A 16,849-nucleotide genomic window follows, 5' to 3' on the forward strand; every position below is an offset into this window, starting at 1 on the left:
ATAAACGACAATATAATCGGGACCATGAAACAGGTTGTGTGATAAATGTTATAGAGTCATAGAGCCATACAGTGTGCAACAGGTTCTTCAGCCCAACTTGCTTATGCTGAACAACATGCCCCATCTACACTACTGCCACCTGCCTGCCTTTGGCCCATATCATTCAAAACTTATCCTATCCATGTAGCTGTCAAAATGTCTTTAAAATGTTGTGAGAGCACCTGCCTCAAACACCTCCTCTGGCAGCTTGTTCCGTACACCCTCCACCCTTTGTGTTGCCTCTCAGGCTTCTATTAAATCTTTCCCCCCTCACGTTAAACCTATATCCTCTGGTTCTTGATTCCCCTACCCTGGGCAAAAGACTCTGTGCATTTACCATATCTAAACTCTTCATAATCTCCATATGATCCATAAGACAGGAAACAAAGAGTAGGACTAAACGGGCCTTTTCAGAATGGCAGGCAGTGGCGAGTGGAGTGCCGCAAGGCTCGGTGTTGGGGCCGCAACTATTTACAATATATATTAATGATTTGGATGAAGGAATTAGAAGTAACACTAGCAAGTTTGCAGATGACACAAAGCTGGGTGGCAGTGTGAACTGCAAAGAGGATGTTAGGAGGTTGCAGGGTGACCTGGACAGGTTGAGTGAGTGGGCAGATGCATGGCAGATGCAGTATAATGTAGATAAATGTGAGGTTATCCACTTTGACGGCAAAAACAAGGAGGCAGATTATAATCTCAATGGTATAAGAAAATAACTGCAGATGCTGGTACAAATCGATTTATTCACAAAATGCTGGAGTAACTCAGCAGGTCAGGCAGCATCTCGGGAGAGAAGGAATAGGTGACGTTTCGGGTCGAGACCCTTCTTCAGACAGAGTAATCTCAATGATGTCAGGTTAGGTAAGGGGGAAGTGCAGCGAGATCTGGGTGTCCTTGTACACCCAGTCACTGAAAGTTGATGTTCAGGCACAGCAGGCAGTGAATACTGGTCGTGATACTGGTCTTCATAACGAGAGGATTTCAGTATAGGAGTAAAGAGGTTCTGCAGTTGTATAGGGCCCTGGTAAGACCACATCTGGAGTATTGTGTACAGGTTTGGTCTCCTAATTTGAGGAAGGACATCCTTGTAATTGAGGCAGTGCAGCGTAGGTTCACGAGATTGATCCCTGGGATGGCAGGACTGTCATATGAGGAAAGATTGAAAAGACTAGGCTTGTATTCACTGGAGTTTAGAAGGATGAGAGGGGATCTTATAGAGACATATAAAATTATAAAAGGACTAGACAAGCTAGATGCAGGAAAAATGTTCCCAATGTTGGGGGAGTCCAGAACCAGGGGCCACAATCTTAGAATAGGCAATAATGTATTACATTTATATAGCGCTTTTCATACACTCAAAGACGCTTTACAGGGATTTAAAGAACATAGGGAAGTGAATAAATAGATAGATAAATAAGTAAACGAACAGAGAAAGGAGACAGAAGGTGAGGTGACCTTCAGTGGTTGAAGGCAGTACTGAACAGGTGAGACTTCAGTGATGTTTTGAATGTGGTGAGTGAGGAGGAGTCTCTGACGGTTTGGGGTAGTGAGTTCCATAGGGTGGGAGCAGCGATGGAGAAAGCCCTGTCCCCCCAGGATCTGAGTTTGGTCCGGATGGGGGGCGATAGGAGATTGGCAGCAGCAGAGCGGAGGGTGCAGGTGGGAGTGTGCCTGTGGAGGAGGTCAGTCAGGTAGGATGGGGCCAGGTTATGGAGGGCTTTGTAGGTCATGAGGAGGATTTTGTACTGGATTCTCTGGGGGATGGGGAGCCAGTGGAGTTTGTAAAGGACGGGGGTGATATGGTCACGGATCGGGGTGTGGGTGAGTAGACGGGCAGCGGAGTTTTGAATGTATTGAAGTTTATTGATGATTTTTGAGGGTGCACCATAGAGGAGGCTGTTGCAGTAGTCCAGACGGGAGGTGATGAAGGCGTGGATGAGGGTTTCTGCAGCTGTGGAGGAGAGGGATGGACGGAGACGGGCAATAGACGATAGACAATAGACAATAGGTGCAGGAGGAGGCCATTCGGCCCTTCGAGCCAGCACCGCCATTCAATGTGATCATGGCTGATCATTCTCAATCAGTACCCCGTTCCTGCCTTCTCCCCATACCCCCTGACTCCGCTATCTTTAAGAGCTCTATCCAGCTCTCTCTTGAATGCATTCAGAGAATTGGCCTCCACTGCCTTCTGAGGCAGAGAATTCCACAGATTCACAACTCTATGACTGAAAAAGTTTTTCCTCATCTCAGTTCTAAATGAGAATCAAGGGGAGGCCATTTTTTTTCACCCAGAGAGTTGTGAATTTGTGGAATTCTCTGCCACAGTGGGCAGTGGAGACCAAATCACTGGATGGATTCAAGAGAGAGTTAGATAGAGCTCTGGGGGCTAGTGGAATCAAGGGATATGGGGAGAAGGCAGGCATGGGTTACTGATTGTGGATGGTCAGCCATGATCACAATGAATGGCGGTGCTGGCTCGAAGGGCCGAATGGCCTCCTCCTGCACCTATTTTCTATATTTCTATGTTTCTAAGATCACCCCTCAGCCTTCTGCGCTCCAAGGAATAAAGTTCCAGTCTGCTCAACCTCTTCCTGGGCTATCGAGTCCATCATACTAATAAATCCCCACCCTTTCCATGCTTAACAACATATTTTCTATACAGGGTGCCCAAAACTGAACACAATGCTCCAAAGGTGGTCTTGTACAACTTTAACGTAACCTTCCAACTTTTATACTCAATACTCTGATTGGTGAAGACCATGAAGCTTTCATGACCACCCTATCTTCCTGTGATGGCACTTTCAAGGAACTACGTACCTGCACTCCTAGATCCCTGTGCTCTACAACGCTCCCGAGAGCTCTACCATTCACTGTGTAAGTCCTGCACTGGTTTGACTTCTGAAAATATAGCTCCTAACACTTATCTGCCTTAAACTCCATTTACAATTCCTCAGCCCACCTGCCCAACTGTTCACGATCCTGCTACAATTATTGGTAACCTTCTTTACTATATACGATGCCTTCCACTTTTGCGTTATCTGTAGAGTTGCGAATCATGCCGTGTACATTTTCAACCAAATCGTTGATATAAACCACAAACAGGCAAGGGCCCAGTCCTTTGTTGGCAGGGCACTGGAGATAACTATCCTGCTGATCTGTGAAAAAGAATGTAGAGTTTTTATTTGTCTGACAAAGTAGACATGACAGATAGACACAAAGTGCTGGAGTAACTCAACGGGACAGGCAGCATCTCTGGAGAGAAGGAATGGGTGACGTTTCGGGTCGAGACCCTTCTGCAGACTGATGTCAGGGGAGTGGGTGGTACAGAGATAAGGAAGTGTAAGGTGTGAAAACAGGACAAAGGGAATGGATTTAAACCAGCATCTGCAGTTCTTTCCTACACAAAGTCAGTTTATCGCAGTCAAATTACTTCACCTTCAACATCTGCAATGCCTGTACAGTAATCACAAAGGTAATCTCTAAACTTTTCACAGCTCACCTTGAGGCACTCCTGTTTGTTATTACAAAATTGCATCATTAGGGTTCATCTTTGCAAGAAATGTAGCTCAAAAACCATCTGCTGGAGGGACACAGCTGGTCAGGCACATCTGTTAGGGCAATGGACAGACAACGTTTCAGGCTGATATCCTTCTCCATTTAAAAACGATTCCTGACCTGAAACATGGTTTCCTTCCACACTTACTGTCTGACCAGCTGAGTTTGACCACATCTCTTGCAATGTTATTCCCCATTTTCAACAGATGTCTTGAAGGCAGTATTTTCAATAGTTAATAGAAACAAAGAACTGAAGATGGTGGTTTATGCCAAAGGTGGACATAAAGTGCTGGGGTAACTCAACGGGTTAGGCAACATCTCTGGAGCATTTTAGATCAGAACCCCACTTCAGACTAACGATTTGGGTTGGGACCCTTCGACAGACCCTTCTTCAATAGTTGACTGCAAACACCGAGAAGCTGATAATGTTGGATAATAATATTCTCTGCATGGACAATATTTATATGAATAATGGGCAGTTTATAACTTAAATGTTATTTGGTCTGCTGGTTGTTAATTATAGAGTTTTATTACTGTTTATTACTGCCTTACAGCACCTGAGACCTGGGTTCAATCCTGACTACGGGTCCATTTCTCTAACAGGTGTGCCTGACCAGCTGAGATCCTACAGCAGATGGTTTTTGTGACACTTATTTCTTGCAATGATGAAAGCCCGCCATCTACTGGTCAGAGTAACATTATTGGACTTGCAAAACAAAGAGATTCAACCCAGTCTGAGGAAACGTCACCGATGCATGATCTCCAGAGATGCTGCCTGACCCACTGAGTTACTCCAGCACTTTATGTCTCATTTGTAAAATATATTCAACCCGTTTGCTAAACTGAAGACATACAGATATTGTTGAATAAAGAGGAACCAAGTAAACTCTCAATCAAACTGAAATTCGGGGGTGAGTTTGAATTCGGCATCTCCCCTGTACACTCCAACCATCTTTAAAAGCTTTCATCTCTTGGTGCAAAGTGAATTAATAGGCAGATTTGTTGGGGCCTTTGAATTATCTGAACAATTGATGGGACACATCAAATAAGTACACTGGAGAAGGGTACACAAGGTAATGCTTTGGAGTTAGACACAAAGTGCTGGAGTAACTCAATGGGTCAGGCAGCATCTCTGGAGAAAAAGGATGGGTGACGTTTCGGGTCAGGACCCTTCTTCAGACATGAGTCTTGATTTCTTCAGTTTGGGCGGCACAGTGGCATACCAGTAGAGTTGCTACCTTACAGCGCCAGAGACCCGGGTTTGATCCTGACTACACTGCTCTCTGCATGGAGTTTGTGCATTCTCCCTGTGATCGTGTGGGTTTACTCTGGGTGCTCTGGTTTCCTCCCACACTCAAACGACATACAGGTTTGTAGGTTAATTGACTTTGGTAAGTTGTAAAATTGTCCCTATTGTGCGTAGGTTAGTGTCAGCACAAACTCAGTGGGCCGAAGGGCTTGCTTCCATGCTGCATCTCTAAGATTAAGTCTGAGCCTAAGGATTAGACCCAAAACATCAACCATCCTTTTTCTCCAGAGATGCTGCCCGACATGTTGAGTTGCTCCAGCACTTTGTGCTCTCTTTGGTATAAAATTTGAAATCTCCATGTAAAGGTTGGTTATACAGTTGTAACATGGGATTGCACTATGCAGTGTTGTATTAAGTAGTCTGTTCAGTGATGGGGCCTCTCAATACTTCCTTCTGTGCTTCTCTCATGCAACTTTGAAGGAGCTTTACTTTTCATTGACAAAATTACTGGACTTCCCAAGTGATTTCCCCAAATTTAATGCATTTGTACTCACAGTGATGACTCAGTGAAACATGGGCATTTGGGTTCAGAAAATGTACTGCCCAAATTTCCACCATTCTACCCTTCCTCTTTGGAGATGAAGGCAACATCCAACAGAACAAACAATTACGTATTTACAAGTGGTCTCATAGGTTGAAACAGGTGCCATGTGAAATATGAAGCATTGCAGAGCTCTATTAGGTGGGAGCCAGTGGAAGGGACAACTCAGTGAATATTAATGGGGCAGTTTGGAGCAAAGTCTAAAAATCATTGAAACAGACCTTACTTGTTGGGCCATTGTAAGGCTGGCAGAGAAAGATGCTTTTAGTTGAGGGAAGTTAAAACGGATCAGCATTATTGGCTTTATCTGCTCAAGTTAATTCAGCAAAACATTTTCTAAATTGGCTCCCCTATTTCTGAATCAATGTTCGTTCACTGTGAAGTGAGGGAGGAACGAGTGTGAGCTCGGCAGAGATTGCTGGCTTGTAGCCAACACAACTGATGGAAGGAGGCACAATGAAGTCAGTTAGTGCAGCGTGGCAGTATTGTAGGAGACAATTGTTATTGGGACTCCAGGTTTGAGTTGGAGGGAAGGCCTGGATCATCAGCTGGGTCATTTTCCTTGAAACTAAGGGTGACCTTATTGAAGTATAGAAAATCATGAGGGGCACGAATAAAGTGAATGCTCACAGTGTTTTTCCCAAGGTAGAGGATTTTAAAACTAGATTGCATAGTCTTAAGGTGAGAGAGGAGAGATTTAATAGTGTCCTCATGGAGCAACTGTTTCACTCAGAGGGTAATCCATATCAGGAATGAGGTGCTAGAGGAAGTTATAGCTGTGGGTACAATTATGACTTTTTAAAAATATTTGAAAAAATATATGGGAAGGAAGAGTTTAGAGAGATTCAGGCCCAATGCAGGCGCATTTAGGCAAGAATGGATGAGTTGGGCTGAAGGGCCTGTTTCCATGCTCTATGTCTCTACGTCTCTCTGATGTGCAAAGATCAAACTTCCCCATGGTAAGCTCGGGCCCACTTGCCATGTGGAACTGGAGGCAGACTCTGCCTCTCGGCTCAGCCTGAGCTCTCCACTGACTCTCCCTGGAAACCGCATCAACACTGACCCCCCGCTCCATGCCGAACCATGATGCATCATAAGGTCATAAGGTCATAAGGAATAGAAGTAGAATTAGGCCATTCGGCCCATCAAGTCTACTCCTCCATTCAATCATGGCTGATCTATCTTTCTCTCCTAACCCCATTCTCCTGCCTTCTCCCCGTAACCTCTGACACCCGTACCAATCAAGAATCTATCTATCTCTGCCTTAAAAATATCCACTGACTTGGCCTCCACAGCCTTCTTGAAGTTAATTCTATATCCAGTTAGTTAGCTCTCCTTGGATCCCATGCGATCTAAAGCTTGTGATTAAGAGTTTTATATGTTAACTGTAAATGAGGTGGCTTGTATACATTGGAATTTAGAAGGATGAGAGGGGATCTTATCGAAACGTATAAGATTATTAAGGGGTTGGAAACGTTAGAGGCAGGAAACATGTTCCCAATGTTGGGGGAGTCCAGAACCAGGGGCCACAGTTTAAGAATGTGGTAGGCCATTTAGAATGGAGATGAGGAAAAACCTTTTCAATCAGAGAGTTGTGAATCTGTGAAATTCTCTGCCTTAGAAGGCAGTGGAGGCCAATCCTCTGAATGCATTCAAGAGAGAGCTAGATAGAGCTCTTAAGGATAGCGGAGTCAGGGGGTATGGGGAGAAGGCAGGAACGGGGTACTGATTGAGAATGATCAGCCATGATCACATTGAATGGCGGTGCTAGCTCGAAGGGCCGAATGGCCTACTCCTGCACCTATTGTCTATTGTCTATATCTTTATTCTGCAACTTATATCCATTTGCCATATTTTAGTTGTTTATGTGAATGCTGAACAGTTTTTTGTTTAGATTATAACAAAGATCATCTTGACTTTCAATCTGTGGCAATATTTTAAGTCACCTTAATTTTATTGCATTGCATTTCATTAGAATATAAACAATGGACTGCATCATTGCTTTTTTCAGACATTTAATGCCTGCTGATACTTTATTGAATCAGTACTTACGTATCCACAACATATTTATTACTAAAATAAAATGTTAGTGCTTCCTCGAGGTGAGGATCATTGTGAATATATAGTTCTTTAATATCTAAACCCATCAATTGCTTTTTTTAAGTATCAGAAACCAAGCTTGGAAAGGTATTATTTCAAATTGCTTTCCATGAATAAATCAGTGTAGATGTGATCTGAATTTTTCATCCAATTGTTTGTATTGTAATGAAACTCAATACAATAAAATGAAGGTGACTTAAATTATTGGCATTTAAGCTTTTTCAACTTAGGAAAAAACATGTGGCATTTGGTTTTTTGTTGGCCTAACAATTAATTCTTTAAATGAAGCCGGGCAGCATAGGGTTTTAAAATGCCACCAGCTGCCTCTGAGCTATTTTGTTGTACATGTTGTGAAGATTGTTACCATGGTCTCCCTGGCAACAAGCTCAAGAGATAATCTAACACGCCGTTTTCAAATTCATACAGATTTTGTGATTAGCCCAGTTATGAATATGTCAAACCCTTATTCTCTGAATGAGCAGTCATGAATTTCTAATGAGCTTGGGCAATTTGGCAAAGGGTTATTAATGAGAACAAACTGCAGAAGGTTCTTGGAGCAGAGGTGAATAGGCAGCTGGAGATAGTCATAATAAGAGAGGTAGGTTTAGTCAGCTTTCATAGTACATAAGGCCAGAGACAGTGCATTCATAATTGACACTGTCATTGAGTCATAGTCACATAGCGTGGAAACAGGCCCTTCAGCCCGACTTGTCCACACCGACCAACGATTGGCTATTTTTTAATTTCGGTGTACTCGTTGCAATGACAATAAATGAATATTATTATTATTATTATTATATGTTCCATCTACATTAGTCTCATCTGCCTGCATTTGGTCCATATCCCTCTAAACCTGTTCTCTAAATGTTTCTTAAATGTTGCGATAGTACCAGCCTCAACTACCTCCTCCGGCAGCTCGTTCCATACACCCACCACCCTTTGTGTGAAAAAGTTACCCCTCAGGTTCCTATTAAATCTCACCCGCTATCCTTAAACCTATGTCCTCTGGTTCTTGATTCCCTTTCTCTGGGCAAGAGACTCTGCTTCTGTCTGATCTACTCCCATGATTTTGTATACCTCTAAAAGATCACCCCTCATCTGTGCTCCAAGGAACGGAGTCCTACCTTGTTCAACCTCTCCATATAGCTCAGGCCCTCAAGTCTTGGCAATAACCTCCTACATCTTCTCTGCACCCTCTCCAGCTTGACAACATTGTTCCTATAACATAGTGTGCAGACAGTGCATGATTGTTTGTCATTTTCCTTTCAAGGAGACAGTGAAACATGTTATATCTAAGAGAAATATATGCTTTCATATAGTACTCTATAAGTCAATACATTTACATCTATCATATGCAAATGTGTGTATTGTTCTTACACAAATATTATTCCAAGATTTTCACCTTTGTGCAAAAATTCCCAATGTGGATAATCGTTGCTTATATGGAAGCTCTATTAAAGAATCAGGACTCAAAGAATTGAGAAGAAAATATGGTGGAATAACAATCCATAAAGCATAGTATACTGTGTAGGAAAGAACTGCAGATGCTGGTTTAAATCGAAGGTAGACACAAAATGCTGGAGTAACTCAGCGGTTCAGGCAGCATATCTGGAGAGAAGGAATGGGTGATGTTTTGGGTCGAGACCCTTCTTCAGACATACAAGCATAGTACAGAGTACAAGCATAGTACATAGTACATGCATAGTATACTATAAGGAAATAACTGCAGATGCTGGTACAAATTGATTTATTCACAAAATGCTGGAGTAACTCAGCAGGTCAGGCAGCATCTCGGGAGAGAAGGAATGGGTGACGTTTCGGGTCGAGACCCTTCTTCAGACTGATGTCGGGGGTGGGACAAAGGAAGGATATAGGTGGAGACAGGAAGATAGAGGGAGATCTGGGAAGGAGGAGGGGAAGGGAGGGACAGAGGAGCTATCTGAAGTTGGAGAAGTCGACGTTCATACCACCGGGCCGCAAACTGCCCAGGCGAAATATGAGGTGCTGCTCCTCCAATTTCCGGCGGGCCTCACTATGGCACTGGAGGAGGCCCATGACAGAGAGGTCAGACTGGGAATGGGAGGGGGAGTTAAAGTGCTGGGCCACCAGGAGATCAGTTGCGTTAATGCGGACCGAGCGCAGGTGTTCAGCGAAGCGATCGCTGAGCCTGCGCTTGGTTTCGCCGATATAAATAAGTTGACATCTAGAGCAGTGGATGCAATAGATGAGGTTGGAGGAGGTGCAGGTGAACCTCTGTCTCACCTGGAAAGACTGTTTGGGTCCTTGGATGGAGTTGAGGGGGGAGGTGAAGGGACAGGTGTTGCATCTCGTGCGGTTGCAGGGGAAAGTGCCCGGGGTTAGGGTGGTTTGGGTAGGAAGGGACGAGTGGACCAGGGAGTTGCGGAGGGAACGGTCTCTGCGGAACGCAGAGAGGGGAGGGGATGGGAAGATATGGCCAGTGGTGGGGTCCTGTTGTAGGCGACGGAAATGTTGGTGGATGATATGTTGGATCCGCTGGCTGGTGGGGTGGAAGGTGAGAACGAGGGGTTCCTGTCCTTGTTGCGAGTGGGGGGAGGGGGAGCAAGAGCGGAGCTGCGGGATGTAGAAGAGACCCTAGTGAGAGCCTCATCTATAATGGAGGAGGGGAAGCCCCGTTTTCTGAAAAACGAGGATATCTCGGAAGCCCTAGTCTGAAACACCTCATCCCGGGCGCAGATGCGGCGTAGACGGAGTAATTGGGGCGTAGGATGAAGTATAGCTGTATTGTATTGTATACTGTCTGTTCTGTGCCTATTTTAATATGTTAGCCATAGAGCATTGCCAAACTTGTTTTATGCCACCACCTTGTGGCCAAATCGCAATAAGCAGTGCAAATTTAAAGTTAACATTGTAGACACAAGGAACTGCAGATGCTCGATTACAAGAAAAGACCACGGATTGCTGGAGTAACGCAGCAGGTCATGCAGCATGTTTGGAGAACATGAATAGTCAATGTTTCAGGTCATGTCCAGTCTGAAGAAGGGTCCTGACCTGAAACTCCGCCTGCCCATGATCTTCAGAGATGCCACCTGACTTGATGAGTTACTCCAGCACTTTGCGTCTTTTTTTAAAGTTACCAATGCCTACTTTTTAAATATTAGGTTTAGGATGTTTATTTTGTCATGTGTGCCGAGCAAAAGTTTGTTTTGCATGCTACGGAAATCAGATCATATATAGTATTACGCGCAAATACAATCAAGCCAAATTCAAGTACAACAGTTAGAGCAAAGGGAAAGGTACAGAGTGCAGAATATAGTTGTCAGCATTACAGCGCATCAGTTCCATGGACTCAGTATGGTAGCGCAGCAGTTCCATGGACTCAGTATAGTAGCGCATCAGTTCCATAGACTCAGTATGGTAGCACAGCAGTTCCATAGACAAACTAGGGAGAAACAATCTCTTTGTTACAAATCATGACAAATATTCAGGAATAGATAGTCAAATGGATCATAAATATTATCTATGATGTCACTACCATTTAAAATATTTTAAAAGACTTTTGAAAACATCAATGTTTAGGGGAAAAAAATCAACTTAAATGTTAAACTTTTCCTTTCTCCTGATTCCTTAGAAAAGTGACTAAAAGTATTGCCAGTACAGGTTTACTGCTATCAGCATTACTAATATTTTTCCATCAAATTTAAGGAAGCATCTTTGAGACAATAACAGTTTGCAGCTGATGGGCGGCACGGTAGCGCAGCGGTAGAGTTGCTGCTTTACAGCGAATGCAGCGCCGGAGACTCAGGTTCGATCCTGACTACGGGTGCTGCACTGTAAGGAGTTTGTACGTTCTCCCCGTGACCTGCGTGGGTTTTCTCCGAGATCTTCGGTTTCCTCCCACACTCCAAAGACGTACAGGTATGTAGGTTAATTGGCTGGGTAAATGTAAAAAAAAAAATGTCCCTAGTGGGTGTAGGATAGTGGATACGGGGATCACTGGGCGGCATGGACTTGGAGGGCCGAAAAAGGCCTGTTTCCGGCTGTATATATATGATATGATATATGATATTCCTTTAATGTTCAATAAATCTGTTTGGTCATTTGCAGGCTAAGCAAGATTTAAATAGATTTTTTATACTTCTGCTTTCAGAAGACATTCAAGATCACTTGAGGCTATGAGATAGACAGACATAACTTTTCTTTTTGAATCACAGATGTATTATTATTACTTGACTATTAGCCACCAACAGGTCCATTATGTGAGTGATCAAAAACGAGGAATCCAAGAGCCAGATTGGGGCAAGACTCCTATGACAAGAGGAGGCCTGCTCAATGATAGTTAAACGGCCTATCTGTACCTGGTTGGAGCTAAGAATTTCAAACCATATGTCATTTTTAAGTTAAGTTCTTGTTTCATCTACATATTAGTAGACAGCCCCTGTCTTGTGATCTGCTCCATTCTTTTATGGGCCCTTTCCTTGTTCCCTCCCCATTCCAAGGTTACCAATCTTATATCAGAGAGATCATTAACCTCTACACAAACCTCTCTCCCTGGTTCCCTCCCAATCTCTTGTCTACACTTCAATCATCTCCATGGTACTAATCTTTTCTTCAGCCACCCCCAAACCCTATCCTGTCAATACGATAGTCTCACCATTTATCACCATGATATCTTAAATCTCTTTCCCTTGTGATCTTCTCATCCAATTCTAACGTTCCTCCAAGCTCTCTTCTGTTATCCTCTTTCCACCACATCTCTGGTCTCTCCAACATGTTCTTCACACCTGCAATTCTCTCTCCATCTTCTCACCCAATCTGATACTGCTACAACATTGTCTCCTCCTCCCATCATTTACACCAAATGCCCAAACAACCCCCCCCCCCCGACCTTCCCCCCTTTCTACCAACAGGCCTACACCTACCGTGAAATCTTCGCTGTCTGGTCTCTACTTCCCACAATGTGGGAGGTTTTGGGGAAATGGCTTTACGTGCATGAGGCTGGACTATTGTGAATGAGATTTTGGGCCTTGGTGCTGTAGAGCATTGGGGATTAGAGACGTGGACTACTCCAGCATTTGTTCAATGTCACACAAGGCATCTAGGTCATTTTTTAGCCATTTGAGTATCAACCTTCTACCAAAAGCTGTGTTGCACTCCGGGGGATTGGTTGGGGTTGGGAGGTGAGGTTGGTGAGGGGGTGGGAAGGAAATCTATTTTTCTGAGTTCCAGCATCCACTTGCATAGATCTTCCTAAGTACTTTGGTTCTTGCACCCTCATGGTCTAGTTTACTTGCAGCAACTGATAAGTTATTATATTTTCTTTGTTGTTGTGCCTGTAAAGCTGCGGCAAAGTGAGAATGTCATTGTTTCGGTTCGTATCGGGTGCACATGACAAATAAACATTTGCCTCTTCATTCCTTGTCACAGCAGAGCACTGGAAAACAAAGACAAGTGTACAGCAGCTAGAGGGCGCCAACACTCCAGTTAGGAACCAAATATCAGGAGTTCTGGGAAGCAAACACATGCCTCACACTTATGTTCAGGAATATTACTCTGGATTCATGACTAAGGGATTGTCATGACATTGGTTTCATTACATTGACTTTGAATCAATTCTATTTTTCATTAGGCCTCTCTGAACCATCTTGAAGGTAGACACAAAATGCTGGAGTAACTCAGCGGGACAGGCAGCATCTATGGAGACCCATCTTTGGTATCTTGGATGCTTTTCCACCATCAGAGATACTATATAACGGAATGGTTATTTAAGTTTGGGGAACGGGGACAGGTGATTAGCGATGGCTAGAGAGACACCAGGAAGGTTTGGTTTTCAAGGGGTTTGCGGTCAGGGCAATGGCAATGGGATAGATGGAAGCAATTCCAATAAAGTAGAACTTACCTGGAAAAAGGTGGTTACCCAGGACTCTCCATATCCTTCCATATCCTTCCTTTGTCCCGCCCCCCTGACATCAGTCTGAAGAAGGGTCTCGACCCGAAACGTCACCCATTCCTTCTCTCCTGAGATGCTGCCTGACCTGCTGAGTTACTCCAGCATTTTGTGAAATAAATACCTTCGATTTGTACCAATATCTGCAGTTATTTTCTTACACTACATAGACTTGGGGCATTGCTTTTGCCTTTGCACTATTAATGTGTGTTTATTTGTTTACTTGTTTTGTATGTATTGATATATACAAACACACACTGAATGTTTTGTTGTTTATTATGGGATTTACAGAGTACTCTGCACAGCTGTTGTGCTGCTGCAAGTAAGAGTTTTATTGTTCCATTTCAAGACAATAAAACACTCTTGACTCGACCTGATAAAAATGCTTGATGTAACACAAAAAATATAACAATTCATGACAGAATGTCCAACTTAATGATTCCTTGTGATCTTGTCATCAGGATGAGTTGGCAATAAGTGCCGGCCTTGTTGGTGATATGCATGAACCCAAAATGCAGTTGAAAGTGTGTCAAATAGTTCTACATATTGATGCACTAGACTATAATAAAGAAAAGGGATACCACTCTAAATCATTCCAACAAGTACCAATAAGCAGTATGGGTCCTGGCATGCATGCTTATTCATGTGAAAATTAATGTACATGACTCAGCAGCATTTTTCAAAGTTCCCCATCATCAGATGCAGCTCTTAGAACAGACAACATAGACCAACACAGCACAGGGACTAGGTCTATCAGCCCACAATGCCTGTGGTGAACATAATGCTAAGACCAGATCTTACCTGTCTGCATATAATTCATATCCCTCCATTCCCTGTGTCTATCTAAAAGTGTCTTAAATACCACTACTATATCTACATCCACTACCACCTCCCACAGAGTTTTTAGTTTAGTTTAGAGATACAGTGCCCCTTGGCCCACCGAGTCGGCACCGATCAGCGATCCCCGCACATTAACACTATCCAATATACACTAGGGCCAATTTTACATTCATACCAAGCCAACTAACCTACAAACCTGTACGTCTTTGGAGTGTGGGAGGAAACCGAAGATCTCCGAGAAAACCCATGGGGTCACGGGGAGAAAGTACAAACTCTGTACAGACAGCGCCCGTAGTCAGGTTCAAACCCAGGTCTCTAGCACTATCAGCGCTGTAAGGGAGCAACTCTACCACTACACCATGAGTGCCCCAGGCACTCACTACCCTCTGCGTCAAAATACATGCCCTGCACATCTCCGTTATGCTTTGCCCCTTTCACCTTATGCACCTTTATATTTGATATTTCTAGACTGAGAAAAATGTTCTGACTGTCTATGCCTCTCATAATTTTATACATTTCTATCAGGTCTCTGCTCAATCTCCAGTCTTCCAGAGTAAACAACCCAAGTCTGCCCAACCTCTCCCTGTCGCTAATACCCGTTTTAAACCTCCCCTACACCCTCTCCAAACATCCACATCTTTCCTGTAATGGGGCGACCAGAACTGTGTGCAATACTCCAAATACAGCCTAACCAAAATCTTATAAAGCTGCATCATGACTTCCTGACCCTTATTCTCAATGCCCTGACCAATGAAGGCAAGCATACCATATGCCTTCTTTACCACTCTATCTATGTTGCCATTTTCAGGGAGTTATGTACTTGAGCTGCAAGGTCCCTCTGTATATCATGCTGTTAATTGTCTTGCCGTTAATTGTATATTTCTCCTTACATTTGACCTCCCAAAGTGCAAACCCGCACATTTGCTTATATTAAACTTCATCTGCCATTTCTCCACTAATATCTGTAGCTGATCTATATCCCACTGTATACTTTGACAACCTTCCCTACAGTCTGCAACCCCAGCAATCTTGGTGACATCTGCAATACTTACCAACCAATCCATCTATTTCACAAAATGCTGGAGTAACTCAGCAGGTCAGGCAGCATCTCAGGAGAGAAGGAATGGGTGACGTTTCGGGTCGAGACCCTAGACCAATCCATCTAGATTTACGTCCGAGTCATTTATACATCTCACATCTAACGAGGCCCCAGCACAGATCCCTGTAGATCATTGGTCACGGATCTCCAGCTGGAAAGATTGTCTTTCCACCACAACCCCTGTCTTCCATCAGTAAGCAGGTTCTGAATCCATCTGACCAAGTCACAGTTAATCCTATGCATCTTAATCTTCTGGATCAGTGTCCCAAGGGGGACTTTGCCAAATGTGCTGCTAAAAGCCATGTAGACAACATCAACAGCCCTACCCTCATCAATCACCTCAAAAAACTTGATCAAGTTAGTAAGGCATGACCTGTCGTGTACAAAGTCATGCTGACTGTCCCTAATTAACCAATTCTCTTTCAAATGGGAGTGAATCCTATCCCGACAAATCCTCTCCAGTAGCTTCCTACCACTGACGTGAGGCTCACTGGCCTATAGTTCCCTGGATTCTCTCTATTTCCCGTCTTAAACAAAGGAGCATCATAGGCCACTCTTTAGTTCTCCGGGACCTTGCCTGTGGCTGGTGAAGATGTAACGATTTTCGTCAAAGACCCACCAACTCCTCGCATGCCTTACTCAATAACTTGGGACAGATCCTGTCAGGCCCTCGGGATTTATCTTTTTTAATGCTCCTCAAGAGCTCCAACTTCTCCTCTTTTGTAATCTCAAGCTGCCGTTGTACATTAGTATTCTCCACACTGACCTCACTGCCCTCCGTGCCTTTGTCCTTGATGAAAATGATTTGTTTAGTAGCTCGCCTACATCCCCTGATTCTGAGCGCAAAATCCCCTCTTTTTTCTTGAGTGGACCTACCTTCTCCCAGGTTACACTTTAGTTATTAATGTAGGTATAAAAAGTCTTGGCATTTCCTTTAATCCACTTGCCAAAGGCATTTTGTGGTCCCTTTAATTCTTTCCTCCTTGCTTTTTATCCCTCAGAGGCCCTGTCTGTTCTCATCTTGTTAAACCTTGCATGTATTTCCTTATCATTTTCAACATATTTACAATCTTGGATGTAAGGTCATCCAAGGTTTCCTTACTTTGCCATTTATTTCTCCTCCTAATTAGAACAGGTTGGTCTTGAACTTCGACAAACTGGTCTTTAAATGACTCCCAAATGTCCAATGAGGACTTACCCAATAACAACTGCTCCCGATGCACCCTTCCAAGCTCCTGCCTAATAACATTGTCATTTGCATTACTCCAATTTAGCACCTTCCCACATGGTCCACACTTATCCTTATACAAAACAATCTGAAACCTTATGGAGTTGTGATCACTATCCCCCAAATGCACTTTCACCGAAACACCAGTCACCTGGCCAGGCTCATTTCCCAACACAAGGTCCAGTATGTCCCCTTCTTGGGTTAGGCTG

This window comes from Rhinoraja longicauda, chromosome 20 (genome assembly GCF_053455715.1).
Source record: "Rhinoraja longicauda isolate Sanriku21f chromosome 20, sRhiLon1.1, whole genome shotgun sequence".
Classification (NCBI taxonomy): domain Eukaryota; kingdom Metazoa; phylum Chordata; class Chondrichthyes; order Rajiformes; family Arhynchobatidae; genus Rhinoraja; species Rhinoraja longicauda.